This window comes from Salvelinus fontinalis, chromosome 3, assembly GCF_029448725.1.
Source record: "Salvelinus fontinalis isolate EN_2023a chromosome 3, ASM2944872v1, whole genome shotgun sequence".
Lineage (NCBI taxonomy): Eukaryota > Metazoa > Chordata > Actinopteri > Salmoniformes > Salmonidae > Salvelinus > Salvelinus fontinalis.
Genome location: NC_074667.1, coordinates 26,802,434 through 26,818,922, shown reverse-complemented (window position 1 = coordinate 26,818,922; position 16,489 = coordinate 26,802,434). Strand labels below are relative to the sequence as shown.

At 45.1% G+C, this 16,489-nt stretch overlaps 1 protein-coding gene across 8 annotated transcripts in view; it reads right to left on the bottom strand.

Moving 5' to 3' along the window:
• LOC129842265 (ERC protein 2-like) overlaps nt 1-7,529 on the bottom strand; it is an 83,952-nt gene extending 76,423 nt beyond the window's left edge. For 4 of the 8 annotated variants that reach the window (XM_055910786.1, XM_055910778.1, XM_055910804.1 and 1 more), the window contains exon 1: nt 7,245-7,527. The gene's annotated coding sequence lies outside the window, so the exon portion shown is untranslated. Of the gene's footprint in view, nt 1-7,244 lie in introns of all 8 variants that reach the window. The other 4 variants (XM_055910748.1, XM_055910764.1, XM_055910796.1 and 1 more) reach the window with 2 other exon arrangements.
• Nucleotides 7,530-16,489: the final 8,960 nt, after the last annotated feature.

Sequence of the window (16,489 nt, the reverse complement as noted above, 5' to 3'; positions counted from 1 at the left end):
AACTCTCTGGCCTGAATGTCAAGCGTCACGTCTGGCACCATCCCTACGATGAAGCATGGTGTTGGCAGCATCATGCTGTGGGGATGTTTTTCGGCGGCAGGGACTGGCAGAAGGGTCAGGATCGAGGCAAAAATGAACGGAGCAAAGTACAGAGAGATCCTTGATGAATACCTGCTTCAGAGAGCTCGGGACCTCAGACTGGGGAGAAGGTTCACCTTCCAACCGGACAACGACCCTAAGCACACAGCCAAGACAACGCAGGAGTGGCTTCAGGACAAGTCTGAATGTCCTTGAGTGGCCCAGCAAGAGCCTGGACTTCAACCCGATTTAACATCTCTGGAGAGACCTCAAAATAGCTGTGCAGCAACGCTCCCCATCCAACCAAACAGAGCTTTAGAGGATCTGCAGAAAAGAATGGGAGAAACTCCCCAAATACAGGTCTGCCAAGCTTGTAGCGTCATACCCAAGAAGACTTGATGCTGTTATCGCTGCCAAAGGTGCTTCAAAGTACTGAATTAAAGGGTCTGAATACTTATGTGAATGTGATATTTCCGTTTTTTATTTGTAATACATTTGCAAAAATGTATAAAAAAACGTTTTTTGCTTTGTCATTATGGGGTATTGTGTGTATATTCATGAGGAAAAAACAATTTAATCCATTTTAGAATGAGGCTGTAATGTAACAAAATGTGGAAAAAGTCAAGGGGTCTGAATAGTTTCTTTTTTTTAAACCAGGGCACATATGGCCCTGATTAAAAGTAGTGCACTACATAAGGAATAGCTGCCCTTTTGGATAAAACCCCAGTGTTATCAGAGGAGGACTCGAGAGGATACAGGAGGATACAGGATGGTACTGGATGGTACAGGATAGTACGGGGATAGTACGGGAGGGTTCTGTTGAAAGAAACCTACAGATGAACGGCTGTTTTTAAACGGATAGTGGTGGTGCAGTGTGTCTTTGGGGATAACTGGGCTGTATTCTTCCTTCCTTCCGGGCCACCCTTGCATCGTTTTTTCAGAAGACACGGTTTCCATAGAGACTGCGGTGTCTGGGCTCACAGTGATAAAGCACCTGGTTTTGGCAGTCCTCTTACATAACTCTAACTTAAGTTTCAAAAGGGGAGGGAAAAAAAGGTATTCCTGTGAATTCCGGTGCGGGTGGATAGAGGAAGTTAAAAGGAAAAGTGATGAGTGACTCACAACAGATGGTCTGCTCATCGGTGCCACACACTCTTGTCTCCATGCCAGGGCCAGGGTGAGGGTGAGGGTGGGGACAAGATGGCCACTAGCTTTTCGGAGCCATTATCCGCATGCCCTACAGCCAGACCTGACTTTGCCTATAGCACTGTGCCACCTCCCCCTTTCAGAATCAACTATGTGACGTGGCTGAACGGCTGTCTATGAACTCACACAATACCTGACTTTGCCAATATCTTTACAGGAAATCTCTGCCACCATTCAGAGTCAGATAGCTTTGTGATATGACAACACGCCAGTCTATAAAGGGTATTTGAGGTAAGGAAAGCATTAAGTAGCCTGGTGTTTGGCAATTACAATGACAAGGGGGAGTTGACAAGATGGCATAAATAGATCTGGGACCAGGCTAAGCATTTTGGGGACAAGAAAGAGATGCTGAAGAAATACCTGCGAGAAAACACTTCAACAGAAGCAATTACAATGATACAATGACAGGCGAGAGCAGACAGGGAGTTCAGTAATAACTATAATTTCAGTTTGCTGCAACAAGAAACTTTAAAATGGGATAGGAGTGTTACAAATACAAAATGGCAAAAGTGAATGAAAAAAAATCCATTGGGAGGGATGTAATATGTCAGCCTACATTAGCTGAAAGAAGTGGAGCGGGTGTAACATTAGCCAAACAAGTTGCTTTTTCAGTAGCCAGTCCCTCTGAGAGACTGTAGCTAATTAAACTCAAACGAATTATACAACACACATACTGTATCAGGAAGTTCTGCAATTATTATCTTCAATTGGTTGGCAATGGCTGCAGTGTTTGTGAAGTCTGGAGTGAAAATGTTGGAAAAGCGGCAAGAACTGCATGTGGCCGGCTGAGTTTAGACCCCGGGTCTCCTGGGCCCAACAAGACTTTTCAATCCCGCTGAGCTAAAGCCAACACTCTTAGAAGTGAAGGAGCCTGGAAGAACCTTTTGCGAATGGGTAAATTGCCACTCAGGGGGGAACCTTTTCCGGTGACAAAGGTTCCTCGAGGAACCCCTGTGACATGATGCATATATTTTCGCAAAAATGTCACAGATTGACGTTTATATGCTGATACTGGGCTGCCTATGTAAAGGTTCAAACAGGAACCTTTTTGTGATGGGAAAAGTTAAATGTTTTACCTTTTTAATAAAATATTGCAGCAGCAGCCTATCAGAATATTAGAGGCACGGCTTTCAGATAGTTATTTTTGGCTACGGGTAAGAGTAAATGTCATTTCTGTTTATCATATGAAGTTGAAAGTTCGTACAATAGAAATGTCTATTTTCCTTGAATGTTTATGCATATTACATAATCTAATATTAACAATGGTGACTACATATAGAGCATTGACAGTCATCCAAATGCAATAACTTCTTTATATAGTAATAAAGTGGTAACAAATCCAACATTGGGATTTGCATAGGCTCTTGAGGAACTCATACATGTCTGTAAGCCTCATTGATGCTACAAAAATATCAGTGTTCAACCTTAACATGAGATGACAATACAACAGAAAAGATTAACAGGAAGGAATTTACTCTCACGGGTGGCCAAACATAATTATGTGACTGCCACGCCCTTACTAAGCAACGCCCCCATTCTTCTCATCTGACCCGCTGAGTCATATATTATGCTGTGTTTATATCCAAGTGGGAAGGTTGCATTTTCCAGTTGTGAAGTAGTAAATACAATTTGGATGCATTCACGTGCTTTGAACGTGATGATATACAACGATTGGCTAATGGAAAACAAGCTGTGTCAACCATACACTAAAAGTACAGCTATCATGCTTGCAAACAAATTCTAATGTAAAAAAAAACGGTATAATAGATTGCTTGCCGAAAATGCTGTTTTCAAGGTAATTTCCTTAGTAGGTGATGTCAAAGGTCAGTTTCCCACTAGTGATGACCAGATGGAGGGGCGTTCAAGTTGATGTTTCCCAGTCGTTTGTGGTAAATACCACCTTCCCACTTGGTTATGAATGCAGGGTTAATAATACATTATAAATAACCCAGCATCAACCACCCAACCTGGCTCTTTTTAAAGAAAACAAACCAACTAAGTGAAACAATGCCTGCAACCCAGATAGGTCATACAAACAACCAAGCATTTTTAAGAGTGTAGGCTAGGTTGAAGATACTGTAGCTAACTGCTGACCTAAGCCAACACCTAATAATTATCCTCATAAACAAACGTCATTACCATCACAATAAACTTTTCGGAATTAAAACAGGAGGCTACAGTCATATAATACAATTGGCTTGACAGACAATGTTGTATTATTCAACATTGCTATTAAAATAGTACTCAAATAGGAGTGGGTTATTGTTTACAAGTTGCTAGCTATCACATAAAGCCATCACCAAAAGTCACAAATTTCCATTTTCTTCTGAGTCTGGCAGCACAACAAATCCAATGATAAAATAATAGTATATATGGATTTATAATCAGTGCTTTGCATGTGCCAGCAAAAAAGGTTCCTCCTGGAAACATTGAAAACATGAAAGGTTCCTCCAAGAACCCCTCAACTAACCAATGGTGCAAAAATTAACCCATTGACTGCAATGGTTCCTTGAGAATCTCCAGGGTTTCTCGAGTCACCCCAAATTCAAAGAGTCTTTCTGTCTGTGAAGCCACACCAACACAGTGATGGACTGGGACCATAAATTGGCCCAGGAATTTCTAACACACTGGCCCATTTTCTTCCTCGAGGACCCCATTATTAGCAAGATAATTATAATTTTGTGAAACAACAAAAAAGTTAGACCCGCCCACCTGGCAAAAAAAATGGACCAGACCATCTGGCATTTTCAAGAAATGCTGGATATCCGGTCTGCCCCTTGGTGCATACATCCTCTCTCATGTATTGCTGTCCAGGGCTGTGGTGCTAAATCGCCCCAACATAGTGCCGAATCCACCAATCGCGGTGCTGTCCATGGTGCTGAACTAAGATTCAATCAACACATTGCATAGTAGCCTACCGTAGTAACCACCCCGCACTTATATACATTGTGTGGATGAAGGGCGGGTCGGTTGAATAAAGACATAACATCCATGGTTTATAAGCGCAGATATCGACTCTGCCGCACGAGCATGCTTTTGCGGCACAGTCAATAGCGCGCTGGACTTCGGGTTAGAAGGTCAAGGGTTCGAGACCTGCTCCCTGCCTGTTTCATTTCAATACCTTAAAAGATCCAGAAATGTATCATTCTTGTGTAATTTATATCTATAGTCTACATTGAGGTTTTTATTTTAGGCTATCTGGCATTAGTGCACGAGCCTAAACTTCAGGGCCTAACGGTACTCTGCCAAACAACCTACAGGCCAATCGTCAAATAATTTTTGGAATGGGCAGAAAAAGTGAATGTTGATCCATGGAGGCAAAAAGGACGATGTTGGAGTTAAATTCAATAAGAGAAAAGCTGCGAAATTGAGAGTTAAAAATAAAAGAGAAGGGAGGGCCAGAAAAGTAATGTTTGGAAAGATTTGGTGAAGTGGTAAAATAAGATTATATGTTATGTGTGATGATTGTGAAGCGCTGAACAAATTCGACAGTCACAGGATGGGGGCCTCAAATAGGCCTATGGCACGTTAAGAGAACTGTAGCCTACTGTTCAGATGGGTTAAATGGAAGCTGAAATCTGGACACTGACTCTAGGTCTATACCCTCTCACATAGCCTTAACATTAACTCTTGCAAAAATAAACATTTCTTTCAGTAAAATGATACTCGGGAACAAGAGTGGAGAATTATGATATATTTCTTTCAGCATCTTGAGAGAATGCGACTGCGCAGTTAAATACCGTCTGATAGTATTTCAACCACACAAAATATGAATAGTCGCGGGAAGTATGGGTGCTGCACCACCCACTGAAAAATCAGAATACATTTTTTTTTTTTTTTTTTTTATATTTTTTCACAAAACTAGTGCACTGGGCCTTTAACAGTGCTCTATTTGCGGACCGAAATAGATGTCTTCAGCCGGGACAAAAACTTTTTCCCACCACCCCACAAAATCCATATTTCAATTGTCTCGAGGCTTAAAAATCCTTCTTTAACTTGTCTCCTCCCCTTCATCTATACTGATTGAAGTTGATTTAACAAGTGACATTAAGAAAGGATCCTAGCTTTCCCCTGCATTCCCCTGGTCAGTTTATGTCACGGAAAGAACAGGTGTTCCTAATGTTTTGTAGGCCTATATGATCAGTGTATAGTCTCGGGCGGTGCTGATGGGTTATTTGCAATTGCAGGTGAAAAAAACAGCTGATCCGCGCACCACTAGCCTACTGGTATTTGTATATTTACACCTTTTTTGGCTTCAATCAACCTGCCCAACGATGATAATATTGTTAGACTCGTAAATGCACGTGGGAGGCCTAAATATGGGGCAGCTAAACGCAAGCAGCTGTGATTGCGAGGGGCAACATCACTATTAGATAGGCCTAGTGGCATGGACATCTTCGCGCAGATAGGCCTTACAGATGCTCTGAAAGCATGACTTTCACCCTTTCTGTGCCAATTAATAGTGCTTTAGGTTCTGGTGCTGGCTGCATTTTTATAAGGCAATGTCATTTCCCTTTAATCAACCACATGCAACCTATAAGTCCATCCCTTAGAAACCCTTTATTAGGCCCATAGTGTCCTTTATCTTTGCCATCTTGTTGGACTCGAAATCCACATAAGATCATAGCAGTGTCTCTCTAAATGTCATTGTAAATCAATAATTATACACATCAATGTGGCATCATCGTTGCAGTCACAAATGGTCAATCTTTCATACATCAATACAGTGTCATGGGCTAGAGTGCGAAAACAAACATGTGCACGCACACCTGAACATAATTTCAAATTCACTCCACATCGGCACAACTCTTGCGGCAAAAGGTCAGCTGCATAGGCTAGTGTGCAGAATGGTCATGAAGGAAATCCTATCTGAGCGGAGGCAGGGACATGTTTGGAGATCAATCATTTCAATGAGACAGTGCAGCAGGTTGTCACTTGACCATAATAACACGGGGGGAAAGGATGCATATGGTCTACTTACTAGGTAGAAAATACTGAATGACCATCAACAAGCCCTGTTGCTTACAAGACACCCCACAATTAAAATCCCTCCCCTTGCCTTTCATGATTGGTTGAGAGGATCAGATAGCACAAACACGCCTTTCCTAGTGGCTGTCGCCTCTGTCAGTTAGCCAAAATGAAACGTCGATTTCCGAAGGGGGTTTCGTTCGTTTGAGGGGGACACATGGGTTCTTCTGGTTCTTCTCAATCGATTATTGAAATTATTGAAACATAATACGCTAATGTTAATTAGCCAAATAGCCTCAATTATTTATAAATATGATCCTGGTGTCGATATTGCATAATATTTCTTATTCATAATGACAGCATCTCCCAAAATGTTCCTCTTGAATTCCCCTAATAAGGAAATATATTACATAACGTAAGCCTGAGGCATTACAGACGTTTCTTATGTCGAATTGTTAGTGCCCATGATGTCTCGTGTTTCATGGGAATACATCGTTCTTCTCCAATGCAATGTGAGAATATATGACAGCTAGCCACTATAGATAACATCACATACATTCCAGAGGATTAGGCGCTTTCAGGATGAAATACTACTCTAAAGCCCTGGAAATCTTTTTTGTTGAAAATTAAATAGAGATATGTAATTCGTTTCACCTTTCCTTGATACCAATTCTACTCGAAATGAACTCACAAACCAATTCGATGTTCAACCGAATCAATGACTGAAATATACAAGATGAAAACACATATTGACTTCTACAAATTAGCTTACAGTATGTTTTTCCCATGCATTCATCTACTATGCAATCCAACGAATGAATTGGGAGTGATATTTTACGCACAGATGCATTCCCTCAATCCGTCTAATCGAAAGAGAACCGTCAACCCCATAATATCGAAAACACTTCACTATTTCTGCATGTGGTGATTCGGTGCCGTTCTCTATCATACGTATTTGCGTTGATCTTGAATTAGTCAAAATAGAAATGTACCTTTTTCTACCATTAGTTCCTCTCCATCACCATCCAGAGACAGTAGCGTCTTCCAGCCTCCATTCACACCGGTCTCAGCATCCTGCACTGTCATTGGGTAGCGGACACGCGATCTCTCCCCCTACCCGCTAGGGAGCTGCACAGTCTGATTGTTAAAGGGACAGCCAAGAGAGTCTCGAGCAGAAGGGATGGAACCCATCCTGGAAACGTGACTTTGAGTGTGGAATCACAACATCGAAATCTCACAATTCAACTCACAAACTCAGACTTCCATCCTTATCCTCCTCGCTCTTTGTGGTCACAGTCCTCACGTTTGTATGGATGGTGTAGGTTTCAGGAGTTTCAGCATTGAAAATCCAGCCTAATTTCAGGTTTAATTGGTTGAGGTATTAGGTATCTGAGGTGGAAAATGTGACAAGATCTGCCCCCCACTCCAAACCAACACCCCTGATGATTACATTTACATTACATTTACATTTCGTTTTAGTCATTTAGCAGAAGCTCTCATTTATAGCGACTTACAGTTAGTGCATAAAGGTAGCTATAGGTAAGACAACCACATTTCACAGTCTTAGTAAGTCATCCTCTAGGTTAATTTCACAGTCACTGTGCCATCATCTACCAACAAGCACCATCATTAACTGTGTTCAACCAGAGATTGCTGTTCATCAAGGCGTGCCATCCCCTATAACTCTTATCATTTGTGTGCTTAATTATGTAACCTTTTCTAAATGTCGCAGATGCAGAATAGTCTGTGGTGATTGGCTGAACGATCTCAGGCCCATTTTATTCTAAGCTCCTGCATTGTGAGTGCTCTGATTGGCTTGGCTGCCTTTTGCATTCTAAATGGAACCCTATTCCCAATACATTTATATATATATATACAGTTGAAGTCGGAAGTTTACGTAGACTTAGGTTGGAGTCACTGAAACTTGTTTTTCAACCACTCCACAAATGTATTGTTAACAAACTATCGTTTTGGCAAGTCGGTTAGGACATCTACTTCGTGCATGACACAGGGAATTCTTCCAACAATTGTTTACAGACATATTATTTCACTTATAATTCACTATATCACAATTCCAGTGGGTCAGAAGTTTACATACAACGTTGACTGTGTCCATAAACAGCTTGGAAAATTCCAGATAATGATGTCATGGCTTTAGAAGCTTCTGATAGGCTAATTGACATCATTTGAGTCAATTGGAGGTGTACCTGTGGATGTATTTCAAGGCCTACCGTCAAACTCAGTGCCTCTTTGCTTGACATCATGGGAAAATCTAAAGAAATCAGCCAAGACCTCAGAATCTTTTTTTTTTAGCTTTCCACAAGTCTGGATCATTCTTGGGAGCAAATTCCAAAAGCCTGAAAGTACCACGTTCGTCTGTACGAAAATTAGTACGCAAATATAAACACCATGGGACCATGCAGCCGTCATACCGTTTAGGAAGGAGACGCGTTCTGTTTCCTAGAGATGAACGTACTTTGGGGCGAAAGTGCGAATCAATCCCAGAACAACAGCAAAGGACCTTGTGAAGATACTGGAAGAAACAGGTACAAAAGCATCTATATCAACAGTAAAACGAGTCCCATATTGACATAACCTGAAAGGCCGCTCAGCAAGGAAGAAGCCACTGCTCCAAAACCACCATAAAAAAGCCAGACAACGGTTTGCAACTGCACATGGGAAAAAATATGTTTCTTTTTGGAGAAATGTCCTCTGGTCTGATGAAACAAAAATAGGAAAAAGGGGGGTGCTTGCAAGCCGAAGAACACCATCTCAACCGTGAAGCACGGGGTGGCAGTGTCATGTTGTGGGGGTGCTTTGCTACAGGAGGGACTGGTGCACTTCACAAAATAGATGGCATCATGAGGTAGGAAAATTATGTGGATATATTGAAGCAACACCTCAAGACATCAGTCAGGAAGTTAAAGCTTGGTCGCAAATGGGTCTTCCAAATGGACAATGACCCCAAGCATACTTCCAAAGTTGTAGCAAAATGGCTTAAGGACAACAAAGTCAAGGTATTGGAGAGGCCATCACAAAGCCCTGACCTCAATCCCAGAGAAAATTTGTGGGCAGAACTGAAAAAGCGTGTGCGAGCAAGGAGGCCTACACACCTGACTCAGTTACACCAGCTCTGTCAGGAGGAAGGGGCCAAAATTCACCCAACTCACCCAGCTCTGTTCAGTTGCACTGGGAATGGATGGAGGTCCATAATTCTCCTATCAGGCAAAGACAGATGTTTTGCCACCAACTTTAGCAGGGAGAGCAGAGAGAGAGAAAACAGAACAGGAGAAGAGAGAGATGGAGTGAAGGACAGGAATGTTCTCAAAGCAACCCCTGCTTGGAGGAGATGAAATATCTTGTTGGGATAGGAGGATTATCTTTTTACGACACCAAGGAATCACAATCAACACACAATACAATCTAGTTGCTTGTTTATGAGGCATGGGTGGTCGTTAACGTGCGTGCAAGGTGTAATAGGATGATGAAATAGATTCTTTCTCATGGGTTGGGTTGGAGGTGGTTCCTGACTGTGGTTGTCCTTGTCCTTTAAGCCAGTGAATCAGCCAGCGCCTCTCTCTCCCAGCCATGCCTTGGCATCGTTAATCACATGATGGCTTCTCCCATCGTCATGGTGATGTCAGCCCAGGTTCCTTCCATCCTGTGTACATCCAGGACTGACTGAGAAACGAAGCTGCCTTCGCCACGGCAACCCAGCACGCGTTAAATCAATCTGAGTGCATTACACTTGCATCGCACATAATGACATCACTATAACTGAAACTTACTGGCTCTCCTGAGGATGTGAGATATGTTGATGTTGAAAACAAAATACAGCCTAAAATACAATCACCTTCACCCCTCCTATACAACCAGACATAGACACACACACAGACACACACACACACACACACTCACACACACACATATACACACATATACACACACACACAGACACACACTCACAGATACACACTCACAGACACACATTCACAGACACACACACTCTCTCCGTCTCTCTCTCTCTTTATGAGCTGTCCCGATATGCTAGGGCCTGGAAGGCCCGAGGGCTATAACTGTGATGCAAACATTGACGATGAATGGCGGTGACAGGGACAGGCCCAGGAGACAGGAGCATCAGCAGCATCAGAGTTTAACACACACACACACACACACATACACGTACACACGCACACATGCGAGCATGCAACACACACACACGCGCACACACACACACACACACACACACACACACACACACACACACACACACACACACACACACACACACACACACACACACACACACACACACACACACACACACACACACACACACACACACACACACACACACACCACAGAAGTGGAGAGGGACCTGTTCATTAATCACACATTCATTAATCTATTAGAACCAATTAATCAAAACAGAGCTGACAGTTCACAGGCTGACAGTAAAAGGCACGCTGGTCACAATCTATAATGAAATCTCAATCAGGAAACACAGTGTAAAACATTGTACTGTTTGTATATAGTCAGGTAAGAACTTTCTTTAGCTCCCATCTATTACAGGCCCTATGGAGTTATTCAGTGGGTGCATCCCAAATGGCACCCTATTCCCTATATAGTGCACTACTTTTTACCAGGGCCCATAGGGCCATTTGGGATGTAGACAGTGAGATTTTGCAATGTATCCCTGTCCACATTCTGTCACCGGCCCCGTTAATCCAGTTATTTTTCTCTTCCCAGAGATGACGATCAATACATTGCAGAGGGCCATTAAACCCCCCTGCAGTCCAAACAGCAATGATTCCCATTTTCGGGGTAAAACAAGCCTCTTAAGAAAGCGTAGAGAAACGGGGAGAACGGGGGTAAAGGATTGTTTAATTAACATAGCAATAGGCATAGGCATTATCAAATCAAATCAAATCAAATGTATTTATATAGCCCTTCTTACATCAGCTGATATCTCAAAGTGCTGTACAGAAACCCAGCCTAAAACCCCAAACAGCAAGCAATGCAGGTGTAGAAGCACGGTGGCTAGGAAAACTCCCTAGAAAGGCCAAAACCTAGGAAGAAACCTAGAGAGGAACCAGACTATGAGGGGTGGCCAGTCCTCTTCTGGCTGTGCCGGCTGGACTTTATAATAGAACATGGCCAAGATGTTCAAATGTTCATAAATGACCAGCATGGTCAAATAATAGTAATCACAGTGAACAGGTCAGGGTTCCATAGCCGCAGGCAGAACAGTTGAAACTGGAGCAGCAGCACGGCCAGGTGGACTGGGGACAACAAGGAGTCATCATGCCAGGTAGTCCTGAGGCATGGTCCTAGGGCTCAGGTCATCCGAGAGAGAGAAAGAAAGAGAGAAAGAGAGAATTAGAGAGAGCATTCTTAAATTCACACAGGACACCGGATAAGTCAGGAGAAATACTCCAGATATAACAGACTGACTCTAGCCCCCCGACACACAAACTACTGCAGCATAAATACTGGAGGCTGAGACTGGAGGGGTCAGGAGACACTGTGGCCCCATCCGATGATACCCCCGGACAGGGCCAAACAGGCAGGATATAACCCCACCCACTTTGCCAAAGCACAGCCCCCACACCACTAGAGGGATATCTTCAACCACCAACTTACCATCCTGAGACAAGGCCGAGTATGGCCCACAAAGATCTCCCCTACGGCACAACCCAAGGGGGGCCGCCAACCCAGACAGGATGATCACGTCAGTGACTCAACCCACTCAAGTGACGCAGCTCTTCCAAGGGACGGCATGGAAGAGCACCAGTACGCGAGTGACTCAGCCCCTGTAATAGGGTTAGAGGCAGAGAATCCCAATGGAGAGAGGGGAACCGGCCAGGCAGAGACAGCAAGGGTGGTTCGTTGCTTCAGTGCCTTTCCGTTCACCTTCACACTCCTGGGCCTGACTACACTCAATCATAGGACCTACTGAAGAGATGAGTCTTCAATAAAGACGTAAAGGTTGAGACCAAGTCTGCGTCTCTCTTATGGGTAAGCCGACCATTCCATAAAAATGGAGCTCTATAGGAGAAAGCCCTGCCTCCAGCTGTTTGCTTAGAAATTATAGGGACAATTAGGAGGCCTGCGTCTTGTGACCGTAGCGTATGTGTAGGTATCTACGGAAGGACCAAATCAGAAAGATAGGTAGGAGCAAGCCCATGTAATGCTTTGTAGGTTAGCAGTAGAACCTTGAAATCAGCCTTTGCCTTAACTGAAATAGCCAGTGTAGGGAGGCTAGCACTGGAGTAATATGATAACATTTTTGGGTTCTAGTCAGGATTCTAGCAGCCGTATTTAGCACTAACTTAAGTTTATTTTGTGCTTTATCCAGGTTACCGGAAAGTAGAGCATTGCTGGAGTCTAACCTAGAAGTAACAAAAGCATGGATACATTTTTCTGCATAATTTTTGGACGGAAAATTTCTGATCTTTGCAACGTTACGAAAATGGAAAAACCTGTCCATGAAACAGTCTTGATATGTTCGTCAAAAGAGAGATCAGGGTCCAGAGTAATGCCGAGGTCCTTCACAGTTTTATTTGAGACGACTGTACAACCATCAAGATTAATTGTCAGATTCAACAGAAGATCTCTTTGTTTCTTGGGACCTAGAACAAGCATCTCTGTTTTGTCCGAGTTTAAAAGTAGAAAGTTTGCAGCCATCCACTTCCTTATGTCTGAAACACAGGCTTCCAGCAAGGGCAATTTTGGGGCTTCACCATGTTTCATTGATATGTACAGCTGTGTGTCATCCGCATACCAGTGAAAGTTAACATTATGTTTTCGAATGACATCCCCAAGAGGTAAAATATATAGTGAAAACAATAGTGGTCCTAAAACGGAACCTTGAGGAACACCGACATTTACAGTTGATTTGTCAGAGGGCAAACCATTCACAGAAACAAACTGATATCTTTCTGACAGATAAGATCTAAACCAGGCCAGAACTTGTTCGTGTAGACCAATTTGGATTTTCAATCTCTCCAAAAGAATGTGGTGATCGATGGTATCAAAAGCAGCACTAAGGTCTAGGAGCACGAGGACAGATGCAGAGCCTCGGACTGACGCCATTAAAAGGTCATTTACCACCTTCACAAGTGCAGTCTCAATGCTATGATGGTGTCACGCCCTGGCCTTAGTTATCTTTGTTTTCTGTATTATTTTAGTTAGGTCAAGGTGTGACAGGGGGGGATGTTTGTGTGTATTTGTCTTGTCTTGGGTGGTTGTATTGTATAGGGGGTTTTGTTGAGTGTATGGGGTTGTGTTCAGTATAGATGTTTAGGAAAGTCTATGGTTGCCTGGTTTGGTTCTCAATCAGAGACAGCTGTTTATTGTTGTCTCTGATTGGGAGCCATATTTAAGGCAGCCATTGGCATTAGGCTATTGTGGGTAATTGTCTATGTGATGTTGCATGTTTGCACTCAGTATTATAGCGGTCACGTTCGTTTTGTTATTTTGTATTGTTTGTTAAGTGTTCTTCGTTATTAAAAAGAAGAATGTATTTCTCTCACGCTGCGCCTTGGTCTCCTCACTACGACGATCGTGGCAGAATTACCCACCAAAGGACCAAGCAGAGTGGGAAAGGGCAGCGACAGCAGCAGCAGAAACAGAGACAGGACTCCTGGACTTGGGAGGAGATCCTGGACGGCAAGGGACCCTGGGCTCAGCCAGGGGAATATCGCCGTCCCAAGGAAGAGCTGGAGGCAGCGAAGGCGGAGAGGCACTATTATGAGGCGCTAGCACGGCAGAGCGGCTGGAGGCCCGAGAGGCAGCCCAAAAAATGTCTTGGGGGAGGGCACACGGGGAGTGTGGCAGAGTCAGGAGTCAGACCTGAGCCAATTCCTCCTGCTTACCGTAAGGAGCCGGTCAGGGCAGAATTGGAGGTGAGCGACGCAGACAGTGAAGGAGTTAATGGGGTAATTGGAGGAAAGAGTTATGAGGGAGCTGCTGGTTTGGTGCATGAGGCACGACATCCGCCCGACTGAACGTGTCGGGGAGTTGATGTCACGGGGGACAGCTCTCCATACTCGTCCTGAGGTGCGTGCTAGCCGTCTGGTTAAGACTGTGCCAGCCTCACGCACCAGGCCTCCTGTGTGCCTTCCTAGCCCTGCACGTCCTCTGCCAGCTCGGCGCAACAGCTCTCCCAGCCGTGCTTCCAGTGGAGAGAGGGGGCGTCGTACCGGGCAGGCACCGTGTTATGCGGTGGAGCGCACAGTGTTCCCGGTGCGTGTGCTTAGCCCGGTGCGCAACATCCCAGCTCCCCACATCTGCCGGGCTAGGGTGAAGATCCAGCCAGGGCGGATGGTGCCAGCCCTGCTCTCAAGATCTCCAGGGCGCTTTCACGGTCCGGTCTACCCAGTGCCACCTCCACGCACCAGCCCTCCGGTGGCAGCCCCCCGCACCAGGCTGTCTCTCCGTCTCATCGCTACAGAGTCTCCCGCCTGTCCAGCGCTGCCAGAGCCTTCCTCCTCTCCAGCGCTGCCGGAGTCTCCCGCCTGTCCGGTGCTGCCAGAGCTTCAGCCCCTCAGTCCAGAGGCGCCAGAGCCAATCTGCCCAGAGCTGCCCATCTGTCCTGAGCCGTCAGAGCTGCCCGTCTGTCCCGAGCCGTCAGAGCCGCCCGTCTGTCCCGAGCCGTCAGAGCCGCCCGTCTGTCCCGAGCCGTCAGAGCCGCCCGTCTGTCCCGAGCCGTCAGAGCCGCCCGTCTGTCCCGAGCACCCAGAGCCGCCCGCCAGCCAGGAGCAGCCAGAGCCGCCCGCCAGCCAGGAGCAGCCAGAGCCGCCCGCCAGCCAGGAGCAGCCAGAGCCGCCCGCCAGCCAGGAGCAGCCAGAGCCGCCCGCCAGCCAGGAGCAGCCAGAGCCGCCCGCCAGCCAGGATCTGCCAGAGCCGCCCGCCAGCCAGGATCTGCCAGAGCCGCCCGCCAGCCAGGATCTGCCAGAGCCGCCCGCCAGCCAGGTTCTGCCAGAGCCGCCAGTCAGCCAGGATCTGCCAGAGCCGCCAGTCAGCCAGGATCTGCCAGAGCCGCCAGTCAGCCAGGATCTGCCAGAGCCGCCAGTCAGCCAGGATCTGCCAGAGCCACCAAAGCGGGTATTAATTATGGTGGAGTGGGGACCACTCGCCGCCGTAGGAAGGCCCACCCGGACGCTCCCCTTCTGTGTCAGGTTTTGCGGCCGGAGTCCGCACCTTTGGGGGGGGGGTACTGTTACGCCCAAAGGTGTGAAGAATGTATTTCTCTCACGCTGCACCTTGGTCTCCTCACTACGACGATCGTGACAGATGGGGTCTAAAACCAGACTGAAGCATTTCGTCTACATTGTTTGTCTTCAGGAAGGAAGTAAGTTGCTGTGCAACAGCTTTTTCTAACATTTTTGAGAGGAATGGGAGATTCGATATAGGCCGATAGTTTTTTATATTTTCTGGGTCAAGGTTTGGCTTTTTCAAGAGAGGCTTTATTACTGCCACTTTTAGTGAGTTTGGTACACATCCGGTGGATAGAGAGCTGTTTATTATGTTCAACATAGGAGGGCCAAGCACAGGAAGCAGCTCTTTCAGTAGTTTATTTTGAATAGGATCCAGTATGCAGCTTGAAGTTTTAGAGGCCATGATTATTTTCATCATTGTGTCAAGAGATATAACGTAAACTCGAACATCACCTTGGTCCGTACAATTGCCCTTATTTTAGCGCCCCAAAAACGTAATACTTCCAGATCAACTGTAATGTTAATACCATTGTGAAGCACAATTTCTCCCCTTTACAACAAAATCAATTACATGACCTAAACACTGTCCGTTTCTGCATAATTCAAGCAGGCAATGAGCCCCGTCGGGTCTTTTTAAAAATGGCGGGTGGGGAAGCGAAACTAATGCGTGATAGTGAGAAGGACAGATGTCCTTTTTTCACTCGATCTGTCCAACTTATCACCTTATCGCCGCTAAAATGTAAATAAAACACTATAAAGAGTTTATATAATGTGTCATTACATACCTATTTGAAGGTTTGTGTCGAATTTGAATCAGATTTTTAGGGCGGTGCTAAAGTGGTCTTAGAAGTAAACAGCGGCTTTGAGAAGGATGATCGCATGCAATGATGATGAAAAAAATGACTAGGTATCCCCCCTTACTCCCGTCACTGTCCATTTCTTGTTTTTAAACGATGAGAGAAGTGCTACACCTGGTGGAGAGCGATTGTAAGACAGAAATAGTTGCTTTATGCGTG